Here is a 2,738-nt window from a genome sequence, read left to right as displayed (position 1 = left end):
CATCACACAAACAAATCCAAACAAAGAATGTATTCTTGTCTCCCATCCCAACCCTTCCTTCTTCTCCCCCTCCTCCTACTTCCTTCCCCTTCCCCTCCCATCCCAATTCACCTCTCCCACCCTCCCTAACCCCTCCCTTCTCCCCTCTTCTTCCCTTCCCTCTCTCCCACCTTACTCCAATTCCCCTCCCCTCGCATCCTCCTTAACCTTTTTCTTCTTCCCCTCCAGACTCCCAATCCCCTCCATTCCCACCTCCCCCACCTCCCCCTCTTCCCTCTCGTCTCCCATTTTCTCCATTCCCCCCTCCCCTTTCTTCTTTATTCTCCCCCCTTTCCCTCTCTTCCTATTCCCTCCCTCCCTTCCCCCCATTATCCTCACCTCCCTACCCCTCTCTTTACCTCTCCCCTTTCTTAACGTCTTTCTTTTCTTACCCTTCCTTTCTCTTCCTTTCCTCTTCCTTTTTATCTCCACATCCTCCCCCTCCTATCTTCCTCCTCCTTCCATCTCCACCCCGTTCCTACCTTCTTCTTCCCCTTCACTCTCACTCTCTTCCCTTCTTCTCCACCTAACTCCTTTTCTGTCCCTTTCCTCTCTCTCCCTCTCTACTCTTTTCTCTTCCCGACTCATATCCTCTCTCTCTCACTCTCTCTCTTTCCTCCCTTCCTTCCTCCCTTCCTTCCTCATTTTCTTCAATTATATCTCCTTTATTCCTCCTCATTTATCCTTTATCTCAATTCCCTGTTTTTAGTATCTCCAATTCGAAATCATAATCATCTCCAATATTCTTCCTATTCCTCCCTTTCCCTCCCTTCCTTCTTCCTTCTCTAGACATTCTCCACCTTCTTCCCCCACCGTTCCTCCCCTTCCCCACCATCCTTCCCCTTCCCCTTATTCCTCCAATCTCTTACCTTTCCCCCTCCCTTTCCTTCGATCTTTCTCCCTCTTTCCCTTCTTCCTCCTCTTCTCTCTCCTCCAACGACTCTTCCTCCTTCCTCCTCCTCTTTTCCTTTCCCCTCACTCTCTTCACCACCTCTAACTCTCTTTCCCAAGTCTTCCTCTCCCCTCCCCTCTCCCGTCCTCATCACCTCTTTTTCTTTACTCTCCCTCTTTCTCCTATTCCCCTTTTCCCCATGAAAATCCATTCCCCTTCATTTCCACGCCATTTCCCTCTTCTCCCCTCACCAGATCTTTATTCCCCCTTACACACATTTCTCTCCATTTCCCTTTCCATCTCCCCTTATCTACCCACTCCCTTACCTCCCTTACTTTACCTTTTTCACTTTCCTTCCTTTCCCCATCCCTCTCCTTCCTTCCCCACTTTTCACTCCCCCGCACTCCTTCCATACCTCCTCAACTCTTCCAGCCTACTCCTGTCATCCTACTCATTACCCTCCCACTTCTCCTACCTTCCTTTACTTCCTTCATCCCTCCAATCCTCCTCAAATCCTCCCCCTCCATTCCTATCACTCTTCTCCCTGATCCTCCTCTCCCTTCTCTGCTTCCTCTTCATAATTTCCCTTTCCTTCTTCCTCCTCCTCCTCCTTTCCCCGTCCCTTCTTCGTCTTTATCCTACTCTCCTTTACTCCCACCTCCTTCTCCTCCTCCTTTTCTTTCCTTCTTCCATTCTTATCCTTAACCATCATCCACGTTTTTCTTCTTTTTTCCTCTTCCTCCAAGTCATTACTTTTCCCCTTAATTCCCCTACCCTCTTCTCCCCTTCCCTTTTACCTTCTCCTCCCTTGATGTCTTCCCCTTTTTTCTTCCTTTCCAGTCTCCCTCTTACCTCCTACTCCTTCTCTTCTTCTTCTTTTCCTTCCTCCTTTCCTCTTCACTCCAATTCTTTCTCCCTTCCCCCCTTTCCTTTCCCCTTTCTTCATCACTCCCCTTTTCTCCCCTTCACCTTACCCCTCCCACTCTTCATCCTCCCATCTCCTCCCCCTTTCACTCCTGAATCCTTCTATATACTTTCCAATCACCTTTTCCCTATTTCCCATTTCCTTTCTCCTCCTAATTTATCCCTTTCCTTCCCTCTGTCTCCCCCTTTTCCTTTTCTGTTTCCCTCCTCCCCTTCCCCACCTTTTCACCTCCTCATCTTCTCCTTAGTTTCCTCCTCATCCAGTTCGTACTCCTCTACCTCCCTCCTCCTCTTCTCTTTCCTCTTCCCTCTGCTTTCCTCGCTCCTCCTCCTCTGCCCACAATCCCTCCTCCTCATCCTTCACTCCTTCCGTCCCTCATTTGCCCATGCACCCTACCCCCTTCTCTGTTATGTGTCTCTTCATTTCCCTTTTCCTTGTCTGACACTTGCTCTGGTTGACAACAGATATCTGAGCCTTAAAAGTCTGTGTCAGCCAGCCAGCCAACCAGTCTTATGGATTCACCTCAGCATCAAGCTCTCAACCCCTTTCCTCTACCTCATCCATTGTTGAATATTTACAAATAAAATCTTCCCCGTACTCACTCAAAGCTCTCTCCCTCCTTCTCTCCCTTTCTCCTTCCCTCACTCCCTTCCTCCTTTCTATCCATCTCTCTTTCCCTCCTTCACTCATTTCGTCCCTCCTACCTTCACTCACTCCCTCCTCTCCTCTCTCATTACGCTCTCTGGAAGTGGAGAGGGCTCCTCCTTAGGTTGGAGGGGGAGCTGGTTCTCCCTGGCTCTCTCTCAGCCCTTCGTTCCCCTTTCCTTCCTTCCTCTATATAGTTGTTTTTGGTACAAACTTGTGTTGAAATCTCCCCTTCAT

Source organism: Oratosquilla oratoria, chromosome 14 (genome assembly GCF_046742065.1).
Source record: "Oratosquilla oratoria isolate Oo_2021 chromosome 14, ASM4674206v1, whole genome shotgun sequence".
Classification (NCBI taxonomy): domain Eukaryota; kingdom Metazoa; phylum Arthropoda; class Malacostraca; order Stomatopoda; family Squillidae; genus Oratosquilla; species Oratosquilla oratoria.
The sequence above is the reverse complement of the archived record's forward strand: the minus strand, read 5'-3'. Positions refer to the sequence as shown.